The sequence below is a fragment of the Pleurodeles waltl genome, chromosome 5, assembly GCF_031143425.1.
Source record: "Pleurodeles waltl isolate 20211129_DDA chromosome 5, aPleWal1.hap1.20221129, whole genome shotgun sequence".
Taxonomy (NCBI): domain Eukaryota; kingdom Metazoa; phylum Chordata; class Amphibia; order Caudata; family Salamandridae; genus Pleurodeles; species Pleurodeles waltl.
This window is the reverse complement of record NC_090444.1, coordinates 1512795835-1512815500: the sequence shown is the minus strand read 5'-3', so window position 1 is coordinate 1512815500 and position 19666 is coordinate 1512795835.

Sequence of the window (19666 nt, the reverse complement as noted above, 5' to 3'; positions counted from 1 at the left end):
CAAAAACTCGCTGCTGTAATCCTTTTTCTAATTTCCCCTTTAATGCTCTCCTTCTATCATCCGTGTGATCTAAAAAGCTTTTCTCTACCGGTGCAAGCAAGCATGTCAAATTATTGCGGTGAGCATAAGATGTACTAATTGGCAATGTCGGCTCAAAGAATCCTTTAACTAACGTTATACTATAGTGTCTAGCTACATTGCTCAAATCCTCTATTATAGGCACATAAGAAAAAACAAGATCCTGATTAGAATAGAAGTACGGAATTTCCTTCTGGTTATAAAACCTTGTTAGTAACAGACTACAACCTATCCCATAGGTTAGTGGCAAGCTATGGTAGGTAACCCCTTCTTGTACTGAAACAGGAATCTGTGTACATCCAAAGCAATCCTTCGCATCCATTGTGTCAACATACTCACTCAACAAGCGACAGAAAACGTTAGTAGAAAGTTCCCCTTTTGCATTAGTTCCCTCATGTAAGTATCTCTCATCCAGCTCAAACTTCTCCCAAGCTGTTAGTGCAGTAGTTGTTTCAGGATCTGAAGCATTGTTGGTCCCACTCTTATCCAATAGTGTCATACTCACAATCACAACCACAATGAAAATCACACACGCAATACCCAAACCAACACCCAAGTATTTACAACGCCTATTCCCTCTACTCTCCTGCCAAGTGTTAGCCATGATCTGTAAAGAATCAGAAAGTGGAGAACGGTTATTTAAAACAACAACAAGAGAGAATGATTAATATATGTTTTCTTCCACAGCAAAGTCCAAACAAGCACATCTTCTTTCAGCAATTATTTACAGCTTTCAATGTCACTCCCAGGATTCCTTGTCAATTCAGGTTAGCAGCTTGTCAAAATCGTTTTACAAAAGTCAATTCAGGTTATCAAAGTCTCATCCGGTAAATTCTTAGTCCCTTTTCTCAATTTCAAATTTTGCTCAGTCTTTACACCAATGCAGTCTCTTCAGGTAGACTCAGGTGCCAAAGTACTGACCTGGGACTTCTCGATCAAAACAAAATGTCAAGAACTGATGTTGCCATTCAGCTGTAGTTGCATACGCCCATTGAGGACCTGTGTACTTTCTATTTGCTACTCTCTTCCTTTTCAACTTGCGGTCACTTTGCTTCTCTCCCTCACTTAGATCTCCTCTCCTTGTGGTGTCTACTTCTTCCTCTATGGCGTCTTTGACAACCACTTCTCTCCTTTTTACTTGTGACTCTGGCCACTTGTCTCCTTTCAGTATCTCTCTGCTCTTTGATCTTTCCTGTGGCAACCCTGCACCTTCTCCTTACTCTATGGTGTTTTCGTTTGATGGACCTGCAATCTGCTCAGGAGGAGTCTGGACTCTTTGACTCTCCTCTGCCTCAACTCCTTCGTCTTCTGGGTCTGTCAAATGCACTTGCTCATTCTCATAATCATCTGCTTCTGGGAGCACCTCCCTCTGACTAGGCTCCCCTGCTGCCTCAGTTGAGATAGGCTCACTGTCACACCTGTGGATCTCCTCTCCCTCGTCTCTTATTGGAGTGACAAAGCCGTCCTCAACGGGCTCTCCTTCAGTCTCAGTTCCCCTTCTATCTCTTTCCGGCCCTGAGACTTCCTTGTCTGTTGTTGGTACTTTCAACAACTCAACTTCCTCATCAGTTGGACACCTCACCTTTTTCGTGTGACTGGCATGGATCCAGTTCGGAACTCCTGCACACTTTACAGCAGTGGTAGTCATTAGTATCACTTGGTAGGGTCCCTTTCAACGAGGCTCCAAGCAAGTCTTCCTTACGTGTTTCTTGATGACAACCCAATCACCTGCTTTCAGGTTGTGTCCTGGATCAGGAATCGGTGGCAGGGTGGTAGCTTCCACCTGGTGAGAAAAATAGCGGACCACATCAGCCAGACCCTTGCAGTAGTCCAACACCATATCATCCGTGATATTCACAAGAGCATTCGCAGGCACTGCAGGCAGTCTCATAGCTCGATCCATGAGAATCTCATGCGGAGAAAGTCCTGTCTTCTTGTTAGGTGTATTTCTCATTGACATTAACACTAAAGGTAATGCATCGGGCCATTTCAAATTCGTGGCTGCACACATTTTCGCCAGTCTCGACTTCAGGGTACCATTCCCCTTAAGTTTGTGGAGGGAAGCCCAAGACAGCCACCTCCATTTTGTGAGCCTCTGCATCTCCCCGTGTCCTGATACAGCCCAGTGTTCAAGGATTGCAAAAAGACCTAGGTAAGGAGCCCTGATATTTTTCTGGGTAAATAGTATTATTTGTTCAAAAGTATTTATTTCAGCTACCTGTGTCTGTTTTGCTGTTGACTCTCTGTGTTTCAGGCAGCCTGGCCTCTTTTAAAGTGATTCTTTTTTTTATTTGTTTTTGCTGTGACTGTGTGAATTGCTTTGCTAGTTTGTGGCACATAATTCCCCCCCCCCCCTTTTTTTCTTCTAAGTAAAAAAGGCTACATACATCTTGCAGAGTGTGTTTTGAGGAGACTGTTTTAATCTGTTTCTGTGATTTAAATTGTGCTTAAAAACTGTCTGCCCCCCTGTTTTTTTGCCTTTAAAAAAGCCCGATTTCAGAGTGCACGCCCAGCAGTATTCCAGTATTTGTTTCTTAAACAATCTCTCCCTTACCTGGAAAGTAGACTCTGCTAGCTTGGAAGTGTGTATTCAGCCTGTCTGTATCCAAGGAGATTCTGAACAGAGTAGCAGTTGCCTTTCCCCCTGACCACAGGGACTGGACTTCAGTTAACTTGCTCCTTATATAAGTTCCTATTGGTTGTTGCAGATGTTGTTGTGATAGGTTGTTGGGAGATGGTCTTTCCTTGTTTGCTGGCTCCAGGGCTGGGGTTATGATTGGTGGATAGGGCTGAGTTTCTGATTGGCTGTTGGTTCTAGGGCTGTGATTGGTAGATAGGGCTGAGAATCTGATTGACTGTTGGTTCTACGGCTGTGATTGGTGGATTGGGCTGAGATTCTGTTTGGCTGTTGGTCCTAGGGCTGTGATTGGTGGATAGGGCTGAGTTTCTGATTGGCTGTTGGTTCTAGGGCTGTGATTGGTGGATAGAGCTGAGTTTCTGATTGCCTGTTGGTTCTAGGGCTGTGATTGGTGGATAGGGCTGGGATTCTGATTGGTTGCTGGCCTTAGGGCTGGGGCTGTGATTGGTGGTCAGGAATAGGGCTATGATTGGTGATTAGGGCTGGGTCTCCCATTAGTTGTTTGAATCAGGGCTTGAAATTGGATTGGCTAGGGTTAGAACCAGCTTCTTATTGGCCAGTAGGGCTCTTATAGGCCAGGACTGAGGGCGTCTCAGCCCGGGCGTCGAGGCAAAGGGCGGAGAGGATAAGGGCAGCTGCCTCTTGGGCCTGTTCGGGACAGGTAGGGACTAGGGCCTCAGGCCAGAAATGCTGCCCAATGCTCCATTGACCAGGAATGGTTCCAGCCCCTACACAACCCTCAACATGCAAACACATATTCTACAAAGGTATCCAACTCATGCATCACAAACTGACCACAGACAGGTTGCATTGCCCCATCCCCCAACACAATACCCTTTATACAACACATTTACACATATCCCCCACAACTACAACAGTCAAACACCTGCATTCTCATAGCAAATACTACTCTGTCCACTCCCACTAACACAACCTGCCATCACCCACAAAATGCAAAACTACACTTCTCTCAGGCTCAGCCTTCTAGATACCCACTCTCTGATCATACTAACCAACAACACTATCCACTATTTGCTCCACTTCTCTCAGTCTCAGCCTTCTAGATACCCACTCTCTGATCATACTAACCAACAACACTATCCGCTGTTTGCTCCACACAGACCACCTGTCATCATAACAATGCCCAAACCCTGCCTTCAAACACACCATCTACAAACACTCTTCCCCTCTCTTCACCAATTACACACAACCATACAATCCCCACATTTCACTCCACCACACATATTACCACTTCCGGTCATCACAACTAACACTAACTCCCCAGAAACACATCCATCACCTCTTACACACCTCGTCCATTCATCTCCAAAACACATCAACACCCCATCTAACACTCAATTTCCACTCACCAGCACTAACTCACACACAAATCCCTCACCAAAAACAACTACACCAACATCCCCTCTCACTATTCCACAAAAACAATACAGACCACAAACATCAGCACATCAAATCAACACAAACTTACATTACACTTATCGACATCACCACTCCCACCCTCAGGACTACACAAAGAATACAAATCCCATCCTATCTCCACCCCTACTTTCTCACTCTTCACAAACACCTACCACAAGCACCCCAACCCAGCAACGTTCATTCACTTGTCTCTCCTCCATTGCACAATTTAGAGCCTCACATCATGATCCACATGTTCCTCCACCACCCCTAACCCATACGCCATCCACACTAAATAAACAGTACACTCTTCATGGCTCTCTCAGCCACCATGTCCACCACCCACACACACAGACCCAACAAAATGCCTCCTTAACCTGCTGGAAGAGGAACACTATATTGAAAAGCAAGACTATTGTGAGCCTCAAACAGTTATCACAACTAGCAAAACTCCTGCTTCAAGCTCACATTATACTACTTACCATTCTCCTAAACAAAACAACACTACCACTAACACACCTTTTCTAAACTGACAGCTCATAAATGCTCGATCACTCTCAAAAAACAAGCACCACACCTACAACCTGCTCACAGACACACAACCTGACTTACTATTCATAACTGAATCCTGGTTGGGAGATGACATGGCCCCAGTGTTGCACGAAGCCGTTCCTCCGGGCTATCGAACCATCACACAAAACCGTATAGGAAAGAGAGGAGGTGGACTAGCTATTATATTCAAACAGGCATTGAACCTCAGTAAAACAGACAACATCTCCATACAAGGTTGTGAAGCCCTCCTTACCAGATGCCACCCTACTCCAACTTCCTCTTGTAACTTTCTCCTCCTTTACAGACCTCCACCTAACAACTCCACATTCCCAGATGCTTTTCTAGACACAGTCTCAAACCTTATTACACTATATTCCAACCTCTGCATTCTTGGGGATCTAAACATTTGGTTTGACAAACCCAATATGCCCCATCCAAAAGCTATCACCACTGGCCTAGTCGCATTGAACCTACATCAGATTGTACACAATCCCACACACATCGCTAGGCACATCCTAGATGTTATTTTTGCTAAGCCTGAACTAGTTACTATTCATAGCATCACGCCAATCACTTGGTCAGACCACCATTTGATAACTTTCCGACATACAACTCCACAAATCAACACACCCCACAACTACTTACATACATGCACCTATCGACCATGGAGCAAACTCAATTTGGATGACTTAGAAACACAACTAACAGCCAACACAGATCTAGGTACAATTAATTCTGTGCCAAAACTTTATGAGTGGCTACAGGAAGCTTTTGATATCCTAATACCACTCAGAAAAATTCAACACGACAAAAGAAAACCAACACCTTGGAGAAACACAGAACTTAAAAAGATAAAGCAACAAATCAGAAAGTTGCAGCGGACCTGGTTCAAAACAAACAACAGTCAAGACAAACTGCAGCTACACAAACTTAACAGGATATACAAATCATCAATCAAAAAAGCTAAAATAAGGTACTACTCAAACAGAATTCAAAATGCTCAATCTACAACCAACGAATTTTATAAAATTCTCAATGAATTTCAAAAATCGACATGCATGGAAGGAAGTCATCCCACTACTCCAGATTTCACAAACAAATTGGCAACTCACTAACAACCAAGGCAGACACATTGGACTCCTATTTAAAACAGAAGGAAAACATCAGCACCAACCCCTTTCCTAAAATACCCTCTACGAATAAACCAACCCAACCTCTACAGTCCTTCAAACAAATATCCCAGGTTGAATTTATGGATTTGGTCAAAGCAAGCAGACCTTCTGGTTGCCCTTCTGATCCTTGCCCACCACAAATCTTCAAGAACATTCTTCTATCTACTTCTGCTGCCATACCTGTAAGAAGAATCATTAACAACTCTTTAACTTCAGAGACTTTTCCTGTAGACCTGAAAAAGGCTTACATACGACCATTATTAAAGAAAGCAAACCTAGACCCGCAAGACCCCAACAACTACAGACCAATCACAAATGGACCTTTCCTGGGCAAATTGATAGAAAGAGCAGCATTCGCCCAGATGTCACAATTCATTGAAGACAATTCTATACTTTCAGACTTCCAAACTGGATTCCGCCCAGAAAGAAGCACGAATCGGCACTCATAGCAATCTGGGATGATCTTAAAAACACAGTCGACCACAAAGGAGTTGCTGCACTACTTCTCTTGGACCGCTCAGCTGCCTTTGATACGGTTGACCATGACACCCTAATTCAAAGACTCCAGGAAGCCGGCATACAAGGGATTGCTCTCAACTGGATTACTTCCTATCTTCAAAAAAGATCTAATATCATCCACTCGCCCCCCTTCTCGACCGAACCCTACATCACAAAAGCAGGGGTCCCCCAAGGATCAATCATCTCACCTTTGCTTTTCAACTCTACATGACATCTTTACCAGAACTGATCAATGATTTCCATCTCACATGCTACAACTATGCAGATGACACACAAATACTACTTAAATTAGAATGCCCCAAAAACATTGAAAACTCACAAATCTTCAGTTGCCTCAGAGCCGTTGATCAGTGGATGACCTGGAGCCATCTCAAACTAAATACCTCCAAAACAGAAATACTCATATGTGGTGACTGGAAAAGTTATGACCCTTTGTGCGTCTGGCCTGACAATCTCGGACCACCTCCTCAATTATCCAAGGAAGTTAAAAACCTAGGAATCACCATGGATTCCAAGTTAACTATGAATGCCCAAGTGGACAAATTAGCACGAACAAGATTCATCACCCTGAAGACTTTACAATGCATCTTCTCCCACCTCGGATTTCCACACAAGGTGAAAGCTACTATCTCGCTTGTACTACCCAAACTGGATTATGCCAATGGCCTCTACCATGGATCATCTCTATCTATTATGAAAAAACTACAATGTATCCAGAATTCTGCAGCCAGGCTACTATTACATGTAAAGCTGCAAGCCCACATCTCCCCTGCCTTGAGAGCACTACACTGGTTACTTGTTGCCAGAAGATGCACTTTCAAGCTGCTTTGTATCACCCACAAAGCTATACATGGAACAGGACTGCTTTTTATCAGAAACAAAATAACCAAATACATCCAACAAAGAAACCTCCGCTCAAGATTGGCACCCCGCCTTAGAACACCACCATATAAGAAAAAGACTATAGGTGGTACATCCTTCTCCGTTCAAGCAGCCAAACTATGGAATTCATTACCCCCAACTATAAGAGCCACAGATAACTTTCTTGTCTTCAGAAAACTACTCAAGAGTTGGCTCTTTCCTTCATAACCACCATATTCAAACAACTATGGACTGTATATGCCTATGTTGATAAATAATTTTTTCAGATTATGTGTATATTTCTAGTTATGTATAGTTCTTTAGAAAATATGTATCGCTACTATGTCATAACAATAAAATACACACACACTCTTTAAACCTGTTTAACTAAGTATATTTTACCCATGGTTCTAATTATGTATTGTATGTGCATATGTGTGTGTATTCATGTGTGTTTGTATGTGTGTGTGTATGTGTGTATGAATATATATATATGTATGTATGTATGTGTATATGTTGTTTCTGTGCTTGGCATGTTCATGGGTCATTGCATGGCTCCTGGGTGGGTTGTTATACTAGATATCTATGAATTCCTGCTCTCATCTTATCACACATATCTACCCATCATCATATGTCATGTCTCTATCAAACTATCCTCCATTCTCACTCTGACACATCCCAAATCCTTTCTACTACTTTCATCTCCTAAATAACTCTGCCTAAGCTCTTCCCTCCGCTTCCACGTCTAACTCACCAAACCTCACTCTACTACCGTGACCTCCCACACAACCCTACTAAATTCTCCTGCATTTATCTCACCCTGCTACTATGCTCTCCCTAACCCTTCCACATACTCTTCCCTCCTCCATCCCCCTTTACTCATCCCAAGCCTTTGGGTTGAGTAAATGAAGGATATACTCCCAATTAACACTTCTGGATTTCTTTCCTCCTCCACCCCTCCATTACTCCAGTCAGTCTAACTAACAAACTCTCATATCCGCGGCTCAAATTAACTCATAATAATAGTAAAACTGTACTCATTATTTCCCGATACGAATCCATCACTAATTCTTGTTGGGTTCCAGATTAGCGTTATACTCACCGAAAAGCGCTTCGACGCCACGTTAGGGGTATTAAGCGCTATATAAATACAATCACAATACAATACAATACAATTCACCTATTCCACTAGTCCTGATGCTTCAGGGCAGTAGCTACAATGCAACTTCTGCTCAATGTTCAATGTTGCACACAGTAACTTAACCACCTCATTGTTGAAGTGACTTGCCCAATCTGATTCTAAAGAGATCGGAAACCCGAAACGTGCCATCAGTTCCCTAAGCAATAGCTTTGCTACTGTGAGGCTGTCATTTCTACCTGTAGGGTAAGCTTCAATCCAGTGACTAAAGATACACACAATCACCAACACATACCTCAACCCTCCACACACAGGTATCTCAATGAAATCCAATTGCATTCTGCTAAATGGACGTCCAGCTCTTCCAATATGGCTCAAATTCACCACTGTCCCTTTCCCCGAGTTCATCTGTTGACAGATGACGCAACAATGGCAAACCTCTGCAGCTTGTCTAAACTTTGGGTAAACCAGTCAATCTTGAACACCCCGATCATGGCATCCCTCCCAATATGAGCTTGACCATGATAAAACCTTGCAAATTGTGACAAAAGACTGTTCGGCAAAACAATTTTCCCTTCGTCTGAAACCCACAAATCATCTGGTCTTTGTATGCATTGCATCCTAACCCAAGAACGCTTCTCATCTTTGCTGGCACTGTTCTACAACAATTTTAACTCTTCTAACGTGTCAATCACCCTCAATGCATAACCTGTACATGTTTCATTTTCTTTTTCAGGTAACAGTTCCCATTGATCCTTGAACGATATACAGTTCAATGCGTAAAACCTTGCAACTTGATCCGCATATCCATTTCCCATTGAGACAAAGTCTTGTGATTTCAAATGTGCACTGCACTTCACCACAGCAAGTTCATGAGGTAACTGAATCGCATGCAACAACTCCTTAATTCTCTCACCATTTTTCACTGGCGAACCAGAAGAGGTCAAATAACCCCTCTGTGACCATAGTTGGCCAAAATCATGAACAATTCCAAATCCGTATTGACTATCCGTGTAGATAGTGACTCTCATCTGAGCAGCGACATGGCAAGCCCTGGTAAGAGCTACCAGCTTAGCTACTTGGGCGGAATACAATCCTTGAAGCCAGTACGCTTCCAGGATAGCAGAAATCGGACATACAGCATATCTGGCTATCAGCACTCCTACTGAGTCTCAAACATGAGCCATCAACAAAGATAATGTAGTCATTTTCTTCCAATTGGGTATCTCTAATATCAGGCCTTGGTTTGGTGCACATTTCCGTTACCTCAAGACAATCATGTTCTACATCTTCCATATTTTCAACCTCTGTATTTTCACTTGGAAGCAAAGTTGCCTGGTTCAACACTGTACATCTCTTTAACGTTATATTTGGTGACCCCAATATAATCGTTTCATATTTTGTCAATCTTGCATCTGTCATGTGCTGCGTTTTTGTACGTGCCAGGAGGATCTTGACTGACTGAGGGACCATGACAGTTAAAGGATATCCCATCATTGCCTTCACACTGTGTGAGGCTTTGTCCAACTGCTGCTACTACACGCAGACAACCCGGTAAGATTGCTGCAACTGGGTCCAAAGTAGCTGAAAAATATGCTTCTGGTCGGTTTACACCTCCATGGACCTGTGTCAAGACAGACAAAGAACATGCATTGCGTTCATGACAAAACAGAACAAAATACTTGGTGTAATCAGGCATACCTAAAGCTGGAGCCCTGCACATGCTTTCCCTTAACTCAGTAAACGCTCTCATTTCCTTCTCTCCCAAAACTATAGCATCCTGAACCTCTTTGACTGTCAGCCTCAGCAATGGCTTGGAAATAACTGAGAAATTCAGGATCCACTGGCGACAGTAACCCACCATTCCTAGGAACATCCTAACATCTCTCTGTGTTGTCGGGGGATTCATCTGTAACACTCTAGTTACTCTTTATCTGGATAACTTCATCGACCCTTTCTCAATTTGATGACCCAAATACTTCACCTTTTTCTGACAGTACTGCAGTTTCTTTGGAGACACCTTGTGTCCATTCTTTCCCAAGTGGTTCAGTAAGGCAATCGAATCATACTTGCACTCGTCCCTTGTTTTGGATGCAATCAACAAATCATCAATGTACTGCACTAGAGTCGATTGGAAAGGCAGCTCCACTGACTCCAAATTCTTTTTCAGTATCTGATTGAATATAGAAGGTGATTACGAAAACCCTTGAGGAATTCAACACCAACTGTAGACCTTGTCCAGGAATTTAAAACAGAAGAGAAATTGTCTGTCCTCATGAAGAGGCACAGAAAAGAACGCTTGGGACAGATCAATTGCTGTGAACCATTCTGCATCACATGGAATCTGAAACATAATCACAGCCGGATTTGGTACCACTGGGCAACATTTCACCACTATATCATTGATCTTCCTCAAATCTTGGACAAGGCTTTCTCAGTCCCATTATTGGTGAATTACATGGACTGTTCAATACTTCCTTCAAGACTCCCTGTTTCACAAAGTCTGCAATGAGTTGTGCAACCTTTATAAGGACATCTTGCAACATATGATACTGCAGTATCTGGGGGAATGCAGCGTTTAGCTTCACACTGACTTTGACTGGCTCTACTCCTTTTATCAGCCCTACTTCTTTCCCTGTCAAATCCCACACCTTTTCTTTAACTGTTCCCTGTAAATCTGCAGGGAGATCAGCCACTGTGAACATCGGAAAGAAGTTAATCAGAGGATATTCCTCATCCGTGGTCTCAATTTCAGATTTTGAAACTTGTCCTTCCTCTTCATCATCACTGTTGGTCTGGATCTCAATTCCATCATTGGAAGAGGTGATTGAACACCTCGTTTTGCACAATAAGGGCCAGATGTAGCAAACTTTTGCGAGTCGCCAATGGCCCGATTCGCAATTTGCGACCCCGCAAAATCGGAAATGGGATGCAAAAATCCCATTTCCGACTCGCAAAATGCGTTGCGAGCCGGTAGTGACTCGCAAAATTTGCGACCCCATTTTGCGACCCGCAAATAGGAAGTCGCAATTCGCGAGTCGCAAACCATATGCAATAGCAACTCGCAAATTGCGACTAGTCGCAAAAAGCCCATTTTGCACTTCCAATTTACCACTAACTCAGAGCAGGTGTTAACCATTACCAAAGTATAAAAGGAGACCCAGAAGGCATCTGGGTTACTCAAGATGGCGGAGATATACCTGATAGCAGTGAGGAGGAGAGCCCACGCAGCCCAGCAGAGGAGGAGGAGGAGCCAGAGACAGGAGAAGATTTACAGAACAAGGCAGACACTCTTGCAACAAACTGAGGAGGAAATATATGACAAATGTAGACTTAGCAGCGCAGCTATACTAGATTTAATAGATTTACTCAAACCACAGCTAGAACGCCAGACTGTGCACGGTTGCGCCATCCCTACGCATGTGCAAGTGCTATGCTCACTGCACCTCTTGGCCTTGGGTAGCTATCAGGGGGTCATTACTGTGGCAGGGGGGTATCTCAAAGTGCACTATCAAGCTTCTTCAGGGCATTCCTAGATGCCATACTCACACACATGTCCCGATACATATACCTACCCATGTATGAGGCAGAAATTAACAGCACCAAGTTGGACTTTTACCGGATTGCCAACTTCCCCCATGTCATAGGGTGTGTAGACAGAACACATATTCAAATATGCCCTCCTGCAAACCTGGAATATCTGTTCCGCAATAGGAAGTGTACCCACTCACTCAATATTCAGGTGGTATGTGACGCCCATTATGTCATCACTGACATGGTTGCTAAGTTTCCAGGCAGTACTCATGACTCCTACATTTTTAGGCACAGTGGGATACACCAACGCCTGGAACGTGGGGAGTTTGGAGACGGATACCTCCTAGGTAGAGCTGAATACACCTTGAAGACATGCACACAGATCAATGTGCAAACCACCCATGCCTTGCTAACAGTGTACGTTTTGTGCCCAACAGGTGACAGTGCATATGCACTACGTCCATGGATACTGACTCCGTACTTAACACCCAGCAATGAATGCGAGAGGCGATACAACAGTGCACATAAGAGGACCAGGAACATCATCGAAAGAACCTTCGGACTGCTGAAAGCACGGTTCAGATGCCTCCACCGAAGTGGAGGTGCCCTCCAGTATACCCCAATAACGGCATTCAAAATAGTTGTCGCATGCGCTATCCTGCACAACATTGCCACCCGACGTGGGCTACCTCTCACCCCTGAAGACCCAGATTCGGAGGATGAAGAGCAAGAGCAACCACATCGCCATCATGGGGATAGGAGCATCGCAAATCAAGACTGAGACGGGAACACATTGCAAACCAATACTTTGGAAGGTACGTGCCAACTTCTACCATACTCACCAATAGAACAAACAGTCCATGTGTTAAGTGGAAAGAACAAATGATTTAATAAGTGCAAATAACCAAACTATATACAAGAAAAAACAGTTCAGGGCCTTCAATAGTCCACCTGGCATGGGACACATTGCCATCATGTGCCCCAACCCCAGGGACAGTGTTTAGCTCACACCCTACGGCGGGCTCGGCCAGCCTGGCTGGTACTAGGTGGGTCAGCAGTGCTCTGCCTTGTGCTCCCACTACGTAGCACCCTGGTGACAGTGGAGCCCTCCTCACTGTCTTGTGGGGTGTCACCTGTGGCCCTGGACACCTGCCGTGCCTCCATTAGGTCTATTGCATGGGTGATCCGGCCCAGTCCCCGTGCCACATCACCCGCAAAGTGGCCCATGTCAACCTGGAGGCTGACTGTTCTCCTAGACAGCCCAGTTGTGTTAACTGCCAGCCTAACGATAGAGGAGGCCATCCTGTCCAGGCGTTGCAGCAGCTGGCGGTCCCTGCGCCGTGCACTGTCACTCTGCATTAGCAGTCCAGCCACCAGTTCGCGCATAGACAGTGCAAGGTCACCTGTGTTGTTCCCAATGACCTGCAGTTCTGAATGCACCTGCTGCATGCTGTTGGCATGGTTCCTCTCAAAGCGCTGCAATACCCCACTAACCCTCCTTAACTGTTGGTTTTGCAGGCGCTGACCCCGTAGTAGTTGGGCCTCTGTTGGTGTTGTGGAGGGAAGCCCTGACTCTGCCTGCTGCTCTGCTGTTGTCATCCTGCGTCGCCTGCTGTAGGAGGCTGGACTGGCTTTTAGTGAGTACCAAGGGGTACTTGCACCTTGCACCAGGCCCAGTTATCCCTTATTAGTGTATAGGGTGTCTAGCAGCATAGGCTGATAGATAATGGTAGCTTAGCAGAGCAGCTTAGGCTGAACTAGGAGACGAGTGAAGTTCCTACAGTACCACTTAGTGTCATATGCACAATATCATAAGAAAACACAATACGCAGTTATACTAAAAATAAAGGTACTTTATTTTTATGACAATATGCCAAAGTATCTTAGAGTGTACCCTCAGTGAGAGGATAGGAAATATACACAAGATATATGTACACAATACCAAAAATATGCAGTATAGTCTTAGAAAACAGTGCAAACAATGTATAGTTACAATAGGATGCAATGGGGACACATAGGGAAAGGGGCAACACAAACCATATACTCCAAAAGTGGAATGCGAACCACGAATGGACCCCAAACCTATGTGACCTTGTAGAGGGTCGCTGGGACTATTAGAAAATAGTGAGGGTTAGAAAAATAGCCCACCCCAAGACCCTGAAAAGTGAGTGCAAAGTGCACTAAAGTTCCCCCAAGGACATAGAAGTCGTGATAGAGGAATAATGCAGGAAAGACACAAACCAACAATGCAACAACTATGGATTTCCAATCTTGGGTACCTGTGGAACAAGGGGACCAAGTTCAAAAGTCACAAGCAAGTCGGAGATGGGCAGATGCCCAGGAAATGCCAGCTGTGGGTGCAAAGAAGCTTCTACTGGACAGAAGAAGCTGAGGTTTCTGCAGGAACAAAAAAGGCTAGAGACTTCCCCTTTGGTGGACGGATCCCTCTCGCTGTGGAAAGTTGTGCAGAAGTATTTTCCCGCCGAAAGAACGCCAACAAGCCTTGCTAGCTGCAAATTGTGCAGTTAGCGTTTTTGGATGCTGCTGTGGCCCAGGAGGGACCAGAAGGTAGCAAATTGGACCAGGAGGTAGAGGGGACGTCGAGCAAGACAAGGAGCCCTCTTAGCAGCAGGTAGCACCCGGAGAAGTGCCAGAAACTGGCACTACGAGGATGCGTGAAACGGTGCTCACCCAAAGTCGCACAAAGGAGTCCCACGTCACCGGAGACCAACTTAGAAAGTCGTGCAATGCAGGTTAGAGTGCCGTGGACCCAGGCTTGGCTGTGCACAAAGGATTTCCGCCGGAAGTGCACAGGGGCCGGAGTAGCTGCAAAAGTTGGGGTTCCCAGCAATGCAGTCTAGCGAGGTGAGGCAAGGACTTACCTCCACCAAACTTGGACTGAAGAGTCACTGGACTGTGGGAGTCACTGGGACAGAGTTGCTGGATTCGAGGGACCTCACTCGTCGTGCTGAGAGGAGATCCAAGGGACCGGTGATGCAGCTTTTTGGTGCCTGCGGTTGCAGGGGGAAGATTCCGTCGACCCACGGGAGATTTCTTCGGAGCTTCTAGTGCAGAGAGGAGGCAGACTACCCCCACAGCATGCACCACCAGGAAAACAGTCGAGAAGGCGGCAGGATCAGCGTTACAGAGTTGCAGTAGTCGTCTTTGCTACTATGTTGCAGTTATGCAGGCTTCCAGCGCGGTCAGCAGTCGATTCCTTGGCAGAAGGTGAAGAGAGAGATGCAGAGGAACTCGGATGAGCTCTTGCATTCGTTATCTAAAGTTTCCCCAGAGACAGAGACCCTAAATAGCCAGAAAAGAGGGTTTGGCTACCTAGGAGAGAGGATGGGCTAGCAACACCTGAAGGAGCCTATCAGAAGGAGTCTCTGACGTCACCTGGTGGCACTGGCCACTCAGAGCAGTCCAGTGTGCCAGCAGCACCTCTGTTTCCAAGATGGCAGAGGTCTGGAGCACACTGGAGGAGCTCTGGACACCTCCCAGAGGAGGTGCAGGTCAGGGGAGTGGTCACTCCCCTTTCCTTTGTCCAGTTTCGCGCCAGAGCAGGGCTAAGGGGTCCCCTGAACCGGTGTAGACTGGCTTATGCAGAATTGGGCACATCTGTGCCCAAGAAAGCATTTCCAGAGGCTGGGGAGGCTACTCCTCCCCTGCCTTTACACCATTTTCCAAAGGGAGAGGGTGTAACACCCTCTCTCAGAGGAAGTCCTTTGTTCTGCCATCCTGGGCCAGGCCTGGCTGGACCCCAGGAGGGCATATGCCTGTCTGAGGGGTTGGCAGCAGCAGCAGCTGCAGTGAAACCCCAGGAAGGGCAGTTTGGCAGTACCAGGGTCTGTGCTACAGACCACTGGGATCATGGAATTGTGCCAACTATGCCAGGATGGCATAGAGGGGGCAATTCCATGATCATAGACATGTTACATGGCCATATTCGGAGTTACCATTGTGAAGCTACATATAGGTAGTGACCTATATGTAGTGCACGCGTGTAATGGTGTCCCCGCACTCACAAAGTCCGGGGAATTGGCCCTGAACAATGTGGGGGCACCTTGGCTAGTGCCAGGGTGCCCTCACACTAAGTAACTTTGCACCTAACCTTTACCAGGTAAAGGTTAGACATATAGGTGACTTATAAGTTACTTAAGTGCAGTGTAAAATGTCTGTGAAATAACGTGGACGTTATTTCACTCAGGCTGCAGTGGCAGGCCTGTGTAAGAATTGTTAGAGCTCCCTATGGGTGGCAAAAGAAATGCTGCAGCCCATAGGGATCTCCTGGAACCCCAATACCCTGGGTACCTCAGTACCATATACTAGGGAATTATAAGGGTGTTCCAGTAAGCCAATGTAAATTGGTAAAATTGGTCACTAGCCTGTTAGTGACAATTTGTAAGAAATGAGAGAGCATAACCACTGAGGTTCTGATTAGCAGAGCCTCAGTGAGACAGTTAGGCACTACACAGGGAACACATACATATAGGCCACAAACTTATGAGCACTGGGGTCCTGACTAGCAGGGTCCCAGTGACACATAACAAACATACTGAAAACATAGGGTTTTCACTATGAGCACTGGGCCCTGGCTAGCAGGATCCCAGTGAGACAGTGAAAACACCCTGACATACACTCACAAACAGGCCAAATGTGGGGGTAACAAGGCTAGAAAGAGGCTACTTTCTCACACCTGTGCAGCGGTGGAGGCCCTGTAATGTCTGAAGTGGCACTCTGGCTTGTACCTGGTGCAGGCTCCAACACCACTGTTGCAACAGGTGTTTCCTGACAGGGGATGGTGTTGGTGGTGCAGGTGGGAGTGGTGGCTGGTCCTGTTGTCTCCTCTCTGTGCTGGCTGACCATTGGCACCTGGCTGGTTGGGCTGGTGGGGGTGTCTTGTGGGAGACCTGTGGGACATGAGGAACCACTGTCAGTGTCTACTATCAGTTAAAAACATCCTAATAAACAATTGCCTATGAAATGCCTACTTGACTACATTGCCCATAATGCATCATTCTGGTGTTTGCTACTCTGAAATGGAGCTATCTTGGTTGTGCATGCCCCTGTGTACATGGTGGGTGGGGGTATGGCATTGATGGGGGTACAAGCATATCACATTGTACTCACTGGTTGATGGTCCGGGCTCAGAGGTGTCCAGTTCTCCAATTCCAGTGACAGCCTCCGGCTCAAGGGTCTCCTCAACCCTTTCCTCCAGGGGTGTGGGTGGTGGTATGGTAGATGGTCCCCCTCCTGTGCCTCTCATCTCCCGGAGCCGTTCTGCCACCCTCTCCTTGGTCCGGGAGCGGAGGTCGTACCACCTCTTCTTTAGTTCTTCCACACTCCGGTGGCTGACCCCCAGGGAGTTTACCTTGTCCTGAATATCCTGCCAAATTCGTTTTTTTTCTGTGTCTGGCACAGTGAGGGCTGCCTTGCCAAACAGCTCATCATGGTGCTGACAGCACTCATCTGTTAGCACCTCCAACTCCTTCTCAGCAAACTTGAGCTTTCTTTTCCTGGGGGGTCAGCCATGGTTGCTGGTGCTCTGTTAGCTGTGCTGCAGTTAAAAAGGGTGTGGTCCTCCTTCCTCCCAGGTGTATTTCTAAACTTCCTGGCTGTGATGTCATCATCATGTGTCAGGAAGTGTTTTCCAGAGTGTTCTGAAGTGATTTCTAGAGTGTTCTGCAGCACCTGCTTTCAATATTCAGCACAGTCGCAATTTGCGACACCCACTAGCAAATTGCGAGTCCGTTTTTGGCGCGGTCGCAAAAAGCGACCTCGCAAACAGCGGACTCGCTATCTGCGGTGCGACTCCGGGTGCGAGTCGCAAATTGTCCGCGCACTTTCTACCTGAATTGCAGTTAGCGACTCGCAAATTGCGAGTCGCACATGCTCGCAATTTGCGAGTCGCTATTTTTTTCCTACCTACATCTGGCCCTAAGTCTCTTCCCAATAGGGGTACAGGACTTGAATCGCAAACCACAAATCTGTGCAATCCTTGGAAAGTGCCAAGCTCAACCTGAACCGGATCTGTAATCTGGTTAGTTAGGAGTTGGTTTGCTACTCCTACTACCTTAACTGTCTGTCCCGAAAGGGGCAGTTTCTGAATTTCTGCACTCCTGACAGTAGAGCGTGTAGCTCCTGTGTCAACCAAGAATGAAACCTTGTGACCCATAACCTTCCCCTGCACATAGGGTCCTCTCTGATCTACCTCTAAGGATGCTGCAACCCTGCACTCCTCTCCGTCTGAACTCTCATCCGACTATTCATTGTCTATTCCATTCTCACCACGCAATGGGAATTGTTGCACTGTGTTATTCTGACTCATTCTTTGACCTGTGACCTGTTGAGGAAGCATCATCTGTTGCTGTTCCATTGGAGCTAAAGGCACTTGCATTTGCTGTCTAGGTACCATGGGGACCTGCTGTTGCATCGGTTGTAACTGCATTGTCTGCATACGTGGCATCTGCACCTACTGCATGGATTGAAAACCTTGCATTTGATTCACATTATTCAGAAAATTTGGATTAGGACCTCTCATTCTCAGTCCTTCACATTTTGGAATGAGCTGACATCATTGCTTTGTTGAACAACACCATCCTGCACCATCATTGGGCACTCCCGCTTCCAGTGTCCAACGAACATGCAAGCATGACAAGGTAATACTTTCTTCATTCCTTGTACATTATTTTGAACTTCTACAGTGTTGAAATCTGGACCGTGGTTCACCATTCCTCCTCGTCCTCTACCTCTCATCTGCGACTGAAACATCCCATTTCTTTGGGGCTGCTGTACCACTTGCTGTGGAAAACTTTCCTGCATCCCTGCCTGCGCTGCCTTGATTTGCATCACCATTGCTTTCTCCTTCAACTTTCTCTGCTTCAACTCAACCTCATCACTACAGTACTTTGCATACTGCAACACCTCATCAATCGGTTTTGCTTGCCAGCAAATCAAATGACTCTTAATCATCTGGCCAATTTCAGGTCTCAACCCTTCCACAAATCTGAACACAAGGTGGTTCATGTCCTTCGCCTCAATAACCTCTGTGCCACTGTAATGTTTGAACGCCTTCAACAACCTCTCATAATAGGCATGTATCGACTCCTTGGCTTCCTGAGCCATTCAATCAATCCTTTACCAATCAATATTTTTAGGCGAGACTCTCATTTTCAGAAACTCAATCACTTTATAATAATACTTCATAACCTCAGGAGACTGCACACCTGTTTGTCTGTCCCTTGCTGGTTCATCCGTCGGCCAATCTATACTCCTCTTGCACTCAATCCACAAATCAGCTGGAACTATTATCTTGAAGAGAGAGTACAGGTCTTCCCAAAGACACTTCGCAAGCTTCACGAACCAGTCTGTCTGCTGATACCATTCTATTGGTTTCTCCCTCAACCTGGGGAAATCATTCGTAAATGACAGAATATCACCTCTAGACCACGTTACATGGCCAAGAACCCCTCCAGCAGTCTCTCTCATTGGTAAAATCTTTTCCGTGCTTGTATCCGGTAAGGTTTTAGCTGTCTGATCTATGCAATCACTTTTCCTCTTGTTTCTTTTCTTTGCCCATCTGCCTTCCCACTTCTCTAAAACTCCCCAAACGTGTGCACTTTGCAGTATCTCCTTGAGATGCGCTTTCCTTCCATTAGACCTCATGTGTTCAAAATCTTTTGGCTCAAAATCTAATCTGTAACTTCTCTTCAAATGTTTGGTATTCTCTAGATCTATACCGTATTTATCTGCCAG